This window comes from Mesoplodon densirostris, chromosome 11 (assembly GCF_025265405.1).
Source record: "Mesoplodon densirostris isolate mMesDen1 chromosome 11, mMesDen1 primary haplotype, whole genome shotgun sequence".
Taxonomy (NCBI): domain Eukaryota; kingdom Metazoa; phylum Chordata; class Mammalia; order Artiodactyla; family Ziphiidae; genus Mesoplodon; species Mesoplodon densirostris.
The window spans coordinates 46,682,873-46,690,944 of record NC_082671.1 but is presented as its reverse complement, the minus strand read 5'-3'; the positions used below and the strand labels follow the sequence as shown (position 1 = coordinate 46,690,944).

The window sequence follows — 8,072 nt, the reverse complement described above, 5'->3', positions numbered from 1 at the left end:
TTCTCAAGAATGATGTAGTGAATAGAAAAGATTCGGAATAGCATGAGAAAAAGAGTCTCAGAAGGGTGACATATAGACATCTAGATATATTAGCCTATATTTCCATTAAAAGCCAAGCAAAAGGAGATGGGTTAAAGTTGTGGGTAAGAGTTATAATTAGATGTAAAATTATATCTGGGAACTATTGGAATGGCCACAAGGATGCTTTGGAATCTCCTTTCTTAGCATCTAAAAGGACAATCTGGAGACATTTTGGCCCTAAATTGGATTAGGATTTTAGCAGGACATGGTTTAGATAGAGCCTTCAGATTTAATGATCCAACTACTTCTGGCCCAGGTCCATCAGCATCTGTTAGGGAAGAAAGGGAAGTCATTGACAGGGGCTGACTTGGACACTACAATAAGAATTGGCTCAAATTCTCCATTAATAGCCATTAATTTTAATGTTTGTGGAGGCAGAGTCCTGCAGTAGAAGGAACATGGGCTTTGAAGTCACAAAGAACCAAGTTCAAATTCCAACTCTTCTTTTTATTGGCTATATGATCTTGGGAAAGTTATTTAATCTCTCGGTCTGTAAAGTGGAATAATCATACTTATTTCATTGGGTTGTTATGGAGTTAAATGAAATAACATATGTGCATTACCTGCAGCTCAACAAAATTCTGGTTCTCTTTCACCTCCCTCTCCAGGTTTCTGTAATTCTTACACATACACCTGCTATCCTTCTTTTCCAGATACCATTTTTCTCTGTCTCCAGCCTCTGCAAATCTTCCCCAATGTCTCACAGAGTTCAAGTCTAGGGCCCTGATTTATTAATTTGTGTTAGTCCCACAAAATGACAATAACAGTATGTAGTTTTTATAACCATACCAACACGAGCCAAAGTTGCGGTTTCTTTCCAGGCATTTTTACTTGCTGACAATTTTGGTTGTAAATCAAAGGCAAAGGAGTTCTATCTTCCTACCCACCCCTCTGATCTAAAGTTCCTGATTTGGGGCTAGATTGTTCTGGGTGAGATTTTCTTTCAAACAAAAGAGATGGCCAGCTTGTTTATAAAGGTCATTCAGGGAAGGAGACTTCATAACCTTTACTACTGGGATATTCTTGATTTCCTCCCAACTCTTTAGTTTGAAAAATATCAAATGTACAGAAAAGTTTCAAGAATAGTATAATTAACACCCACTTATCTTTAACCACAATTGACCAATTGTTCATATTTTGCTACACTTGCATGCTCTCTCTCATATATACATACATATATATGAAATACACTCTATATTCAAATTTTGCTAATTGTCCAATAATGTTTTTTCTTGTAAAATGTTTTTCCCCAATCCAGGTCCAATCCAGGGTTATGCATTGCTTTTCATTGTCATGTCTCTTTATTCTCCTTTAATCTGGAATAGTTCTTCAGCCCGTCTTTTCTGACATTGACAGTTTTGAAGATTATAGGTCAGTTGTTCTATAGAAAGTCAACTTTCTGTAGAAAGTTGTTTTGTAGACTGATTGTTTTCATCGTTAGATTCAGGTTACGCATTTTGGGCTGGATATTATACAAGAACATTCTTTTAAAAATTTTATTGAAGTATAGTTGATTTACAATGTTGTGTTAGTTTCTGCTGTACAGCACAGTGATTCAGTTATACATACATATACATTCTTTTTCATATTCTTTTCCATTATGGTTTATCACAGGATATTGAATATAGTTCCCTGTGCTATACAGTAGGACCTTGTTGTTTATCCATCCTGTATAGTATAATAGTTTGCATCTGCTAATCCCAAACTCCTACTCCATCCCTCCCCCAGCCCCCCTCCCCCTTGGCCACCACAAGTCTGTTATAGAAACATTCTTTTTAAAAAAATTTATTTATTTTACTTATTTATTTTTGGCTGCATTGGGTCTTCATTGCTGCATGTAGGCTTTCTCTAGTTGCGGTGAGCAGGGGCTACGCTTCATTGCGGTGCAAGGGCTTCTCATTGCAGTGGCTTCTCTTGTTGTGGAGCACGGGCTCTAGGTGCACGGGCTTCAGTAGTTGTGGCTCTCGGGCTCTAGAGCTCAGGCTCAGTAGTTGTGGCGCATGGGCTTAGTTGCTCCGTAGCATGTGGGATCTTCCTGGACCAGGGCTTGAACCCATGTCCCCTGCATTAGCAGGCTGATTCTTAACCACTGCACCACCAGGGAAGCCCTAGAAACATTCTTAAAGACAGTGAGTACCATGCAGGCAAGGAGCATCTTTTTCCTCCCTGCTGTGTCCATCATACCAAGCACAATGACTGGCGATTAGAAGGTCTTAACAGTTACTGAATGAATGAATAAGTGACCTAAAACTTTCACTGCCCTTTGGGTCCATTATTTTTCTACCTGAGGAGAGGGGGAAGAACAGCCTTCTCCTCTATCCTAGTCCCACTTTTATTATAAATGTTTGGGGGCTTAAAAAAGGTAACCCAAGACCTCTGTGATGAGACCACAGAGAATGGAAGTGAGCTGGGTACTGTGACGTGAGGCGAGCTGCGGCTTCTCTACCCTGGGTTGGGGGTTGGAGATCACACTGTGTTCAGAGAAGAGGATGAATAAGTTGGTTTCCGATGGAAAGAAAAACACACAAAACCTAGGAGTCCATGGCCTGCTTTCTTGTGGAGAGAAATTAGTTATTTAGGTTTCCAGATTTTACCATACTTCCCTCCCCATTTGAATCCTAAGAATGCCATAGTGAAAATTGATTTCTGTCCCTCCTCCTTTCCCAGAGGGGACAACCCCATAATTCTCTCCTTCTCTACCTTCCATCACCCCCCCGCCCCAGCACAAGTGTGTATTTTCTAACATTTATAAACGGTGGTTGGGCGGCCATTCTCTCCAAGTTATTTATTGTTGAGAAAATCTATAACTCCTTGGACTTCTCATTTTGATGTAGAAGCTTTCATCCCTGTCGCCTGGGGGAAGCGAGGTTATGAGAGGTACTCTTTGCCTCTCGAAACTGTGTTTTCAGCCTTCCCTTTGGGGCCTTTTCTCTCCCTAGCTCTTATCATCTCAGACATTTCTGACAATCCTTCCTGAGGCATCTGGGGCTTGGGACTGAATTCATCCATTTAATTCTGAAAGGCTTGTGAGTGCCTGATTCACATTGTTCCTGTGCCTTTTCTGAGAATCCACCTACCCCTGTCTTTGCAGCCCTCAATTTTACCAGTTTCCAGAAAAAGCACCCTTTCTCTCCATGTCAGTGCTTGATTATCCACAATCATGGAGGGGTTAATCTAAAGGAGTGAATGACACCAAGATGACTTTTGTTTGATTTTTAAGAGATGGAATCCTGGCTAAAGATAATCCATAAAGGGAACAACTTTGATGAGAGCGATCCATCATGTTAATCTCCCATGAAGGATGTATGGCATCTCTTCTTTTGTACCTAGAGAGAGAGGCAGATGGGAGAATCTCAGCTTGTGCAGCCCTCATTGTGTTGTCAGAAGCACTGGACGTCTAACTTCTCTCCATGCCTCGTTTTCAAATTCTGGAGGACTATTCTTTAGTCTGAGAACCAAATACTCAGTTCAAAGCCAACATACAAAACTATCACTTTATCTAGGGTTCCCATCACACCCAGAGTAAAAGCCACAATCTTCACAGTGACTCTCAGGCCCTACTGAGCCTGAGAAGGCTCTGGCCTCCTGCTTTCTCTCTGACCTCATCCCCTGCTGCTTCCCCCTCACCCACTCTGCACCAGCCCCACGGGCCTCCTTGTTACTCCTCAAAAATGGGCAGTACTGCTTCACACCCATTGGGATGGATGGCTGTTATTAAAAAAAAAAAAGAAAATAACAAGTGTTGGTGAGTATGTGTAGAAATTGGAGCCCTTGTGCTGCTCTGCTGATGAAAATGTGAAATGGGACAGCCACTGTGGAAAAATGGTATGATGATTTCTCAAAAAATTAAACATACAATTACCATATGATCCAGCATTCCCACTTTTGGGTATGTATTCAAAAGAACTGAAAGCAGGGACTCAAGAAGCTATTTGTACACCCATGTTCATAGCAGCACTATTCATGACAGTCAAAAGGTGAAACAACCCAAATGCCCTTCAACGGATAAACAAAAAAATGTGGTATATACATACAGTGGAATATTATTCAGCCTTAGAAAGGAAGGATATTCTGGTAAATGCTACAACATGGATGAACCCTGAAGATGTTATGCTAAGTGAAATAAGCTGATCACAAAAGGACAATATTGGATGATTCCTCTTGTATGAGGTCCCTAGAGGGATCAAATTCATAGAAACAGAAAATAGAATGGTGGTTGCCAGGGGCTGGGGGGAGGAAGGGTTGGGGAATTACTGTTTAATGGACAGAATTTCAGTTGAGGAAGATGAAACAGGTCTGGAGATGGATGGTGGTAATGGTTGCACAACAGTGTGAATGGACTTAATGCCACAGAACTGTGCATTTAAAAATGGCTCAGGGGCTTCCCTGGTGGCGCAGTGGTTGAGAGTCCGCCTGCTGATGCAGGGGACACAGGTTCGTGCCCTGGTCCGGGAAGATCTCACATACCATGGAGTGGCTGGGCTTGTGAGCTGTGGCCGCTAGGCCTGCGCGTCCGGAGCCTGTGCTCCGCAACGGGAGGGACCACAGCGGTGAGAGGCCTGCGTACGGTGGGGGGAAGAAAAGAAGGCTCAAATGGTGAATTTTATCTCATGTATATTTTACCATAATAAAAAAATTCATTTAAAAAATGGCCAAGGTCTTTGTACTTGCTGTTCTCGGAGATCTGCATCGTGGCTTGTTCTCTCACCTGCTTCTGATCTTTGGTGAGATGTCATCTTCTCAGTGAGGCCTTCTTGGACCACCCATTTTAACATTGCAACTCCCACTTTAACCTTTTCTTGCTTTACTTGTCTCTGCAGCACTGATTGCAATCCAACACAGTATGTATTCTTTTTACTTATTTGTTTACTGTCCGCTTCCTCCTGCAGGAATGTAAACAACTTGATTGGAGGCATTTTGTGCTTTTTTCTTTGCTGTATCCTCAGTGCTAAATAGTTGGGGGCCAGTAAATATTTGTTGAATGAATGAATGACCACGACTAGAGACAGAGCAGGCACAAGCAGAAAAGAAATGGGAAGATTCCATTTTTCATTTGCCTTGATTAACTAATTTCTTCTAACCTTGGATATGAGATTTGGATCAGTTTTCATGGTGGCTTTTGCTCTATTTACCTTCTCATGTGTATTGTCAACTGTTCCCAATTGGAAGTGTTGGTCTACTACATACACCACACTAATGATTATTTAAACCTTTCACCTTGAACTCGAAGTGTGTGCTCTTGGATTCCTGACTGCCCCTACCAGAGTTGCAAGGGTGCTTGAGTTAGGACTTTGGAAACTCTGGGGAAGCTCAGATACCCAGAAAGTTTGTACTTGTTTGTTTGGGAGACACTGGTTTGATTGGTTCTGGGAGCTTTCATTCTCTGGAAATTTTAAGGAGGATGAGAAAACTCATAGAGTTTGGGGTCAGAAAAGGAGCTGTACTTGCATACAGAGGATTGATATAATCTCTGGAAATGTGACATTTAAAGTCCACTTCTCTGAAACGCTGAGACCTAAAAATTATTAATAGCCTCATTAGCCTTCCTCTCTCAAGTCTTTATCAAACTTCTAGCAAAGCAACTTGGATCCAAACTAAATTTGAAGCTATTCAGCGGAGCCATGAGGCCAAACTTCTTGATTGGCAGGTTTCTTAACACCCAACCAAGGGAACCAGTGGAACTTACTGCCTTGGACAAATGTTTTGAAAAGGAAAGGCCCAGAGGGAGGGCAGTGCCCTTCTTAGAGACAGAGGAGTGAACACAGTGACCTCCAGGGTGAAGGAAAGTGGGTGGGGTTGGCTGGGAAAGCAGGACAGCCTGCAATTTAGTGTGTGGATGGTTGGATTTGACATGGGTTTTCTTGGCTACTTGGGATGGAACTTTTGTTTTGGAGTTTGGAATGAGCTCAGAGCTGAGAGAAACACAGGGAGGAGGAGGGAGGGAAGGAGGAAGCAGAGGGCATTATGGAATTCACACAAGCTGGCTTCCTGTTCCCTGGCCTCTCTCATCATTTCTTTAAGCACCTCCCTTGCGTGAAGCATCTCCTCTGGGAGAGACTGTTTCCTAATTAAACTGAGATTCACAGGCCCAGGGCCCTCATTAGGAAATGTCCTTAGGAAACGCTCTTGAAATAGATGATTGTGCATGTTTTAGACTCCTGTTTCCACCTCTCTCTGGCCCTTTCTCTCTTAAAATATTTTTTTTCTTACTTCTAGGAATCTTAAGATTTAGTAGTCAATCAATACATCTATATATTCATTTCTCTGTCCTAAATGCCTCTTTTGGTTGCCTGGTACAATTATGAGCAGATCCATGCCCTGGGTAGAGAGGATTGAGGGGTGGGAGTGTGGAATTCAGAAGGAGGAGGTACATGGATTCTGACCCTGCCCTCTGGGAGCTTTTAGACTATAAAGGAGTTTAAGGGACACACCAAGGGCACCACCAGATGGAAAGGGAATATTTATTTCAGCTGAGAATCAGGGCTAGCTATAAGTGCTGGTGGGATGGGGAGGAATGTTGGAGATTGGGAGATGGTTTAAAAAAGGCTTTCTAGGAGTGGGGGGGAGGGTAGTAGAATAGGATTAAGCAGAGCTACAGGGTCAAGACTGACAGAGAGGAGTGAGGAGGGCATCGCTGGCAGGGCAAGTAACTCATACAGAACAAAGGCTCATTGCATGGAGGGTAAGTCAAGATGTGAGGAGCTGAGTTAGGAATGAGGTGATGGGCCTGAGGCTGGGGAGAAGGTAGAATTAGGGAAGGACTCTGACAGCTGGGTTGAAGAGTCTGGACTGAATTCCAGATTATTGGAATATTTGGAATAATTGGACTATTCACAGATTATTGCACAGGGAAAGGGCGTTTCTGAGCATTGCATTTGAGGAAGATGTTTCTGTTTATTGTTATAGGCTGGGTTGAAGGTAGACTTTCTCAGGATTCCCCATCAGGTGTTTGCTTTTTCTTCTGTAAGGTTTGTTGTTTATTTGTTCTGCCTGCTTCTGTTTGAGTGATAAAATATGATTGTTTAATTCCTATTTTTTTACTGAAGTATAGTTGCTGTATTATATTATGTAAGTTACAGGTGTACAGTATAGTGATTCACAATTTTTAAAGGTTACACTCCATTTATAGTTATTACAAAATATTGGCTATATTCCCTGTGCTGTACAATATATCCTTATAGCTTATTTTATACATAATATTTTGTAATTCCCCTTTGTTTTGTTCTTCAGTTTGTTTTCCTGGTATCTTCTTTTTTTTTTTTTACATCACCCTATTTGTTAATAAATAAATAAATAAATAAATAAATAAATTAAGGCTGCACTGGGTCTTCATTGCAGCATGCAGCCTTCTATAGTTGCGTGAGTGGACTTCTCTAGTTTTGGCACGTGGGCTCTAGAGCACGCGGGCTCAGCAGTTGCTCTGCGCGGGCTTAGTTGCGGCATGTGGGATATTAGTTCCCCAGCCAGGGATTGAACCTGGGCCCCCTGCATTGGAAGCGTGGAGTCTTAACCACTGGACCACCAGGGAAGTCCCTTTCCTGTTATCTTCATACTTCGTCTATAGGTCCACTTTCACTCATCTTCAGTAAAAGAGGGAGGGGCCCAAGGGCAGCCCTGTGTAACAAAGTTGAGGGAAACAAATTATCAAAATCTTTCCCATCTCTGACCCTGCTATTCAGAGGTTCCTCATCTGGAATTGTTGCTCAGCATCCACAGATGGACTTCAGAGGAATGTGTGACATCTTTCTGAGTTGAGTGGCCTCAAAGGGGTCTGCGATTCAAAAATTGTTAAGAACCACTGTTCTATTCTTTGTTGAGAGGTAGGTGCCTGAGCACAGTTTCCCAGACAGAAATGGGGTATAAGCATCCTTAGTGCCAGTTACAGGAGCCTCCAAAGACAGTTGAAGGAGATGGAAGGAGGAAGAGGAACTGGGAGAAGGGAAAGGGGTGCCCAGGGAACTAGTAGGAGGGGTGCCCCATCTTCCCTTGTT

General features: G+C 42.4%; 1 non-coding gene across 1 annotated transcript; it reads right to left on the bottom strand.

Moving 5' to 3' along the window:
• Positions 1–7,536: 7,536 nt before the first annotated feature.
• Positions 7,537–7,609, bottom strand: TRNAW-CCA (transfer RNA tryptophan (anticodon CCA)). Its single transcript has one exon. It is a non-coding gene; the product is annotated as a tRNA-Trp (tRNA).
• Between the last annotated feature and the right edge of the window lie 463 nt (positions 7,610–8,072).